We start from the raw sequence: 436 nt of genomic DNA on the forward strand, positions 1-436 counted from the left end.
TTATTCCAATTTAACAAATCTGTTGAGTATCTACTTACTATATGCCAAGTAATGCATTAAGCCTTGGAGAAATAGTAGATATGGTCTGTGCTCCCATAAAGCTTCCAGGGGGGAGAATTATACAATAACCAATATGCCCTTTAACTTAGTGTATGTTAATGTGGGAATGGACAAAACATGCTGCTTTAGGGAGAGGTGAGAGTTGTGTCTCTGAATCGCCTGTATTACACAGGGGAAAAAAACCCAAGTAGTAAGGAATAGCTCTCAGCGTATGTCTCAGCTTCAGCTTGCACCGTTTTCCCTCCCATGGCCTACGCAGTGTATCCGTACCCTAGACAACTGCTAACAGTAAATGTCATACCCTCTATAATTCTAATTTTAGAATTTGTGAAAAGATAGAATTATAGCATTCTCGAGAGATAACTTTAGTTTTCTG

This window comes from Pteropus vampyrus, unplaced genomic scaffold, assembly GCF_000151845.1.
Source record: "Pteropus vampyrus isolate Shadow unplaced genomic scaffold, Pvam_2.0 Scaffold6, whole genome shotgun sequence".
Classification (NCBI taxonomy): Eukaryota; Metazoa; Chordata; class Mammalia; order Chiroptera; family Pteropodidae; genus Pteropus; species Pteropus vampyrus.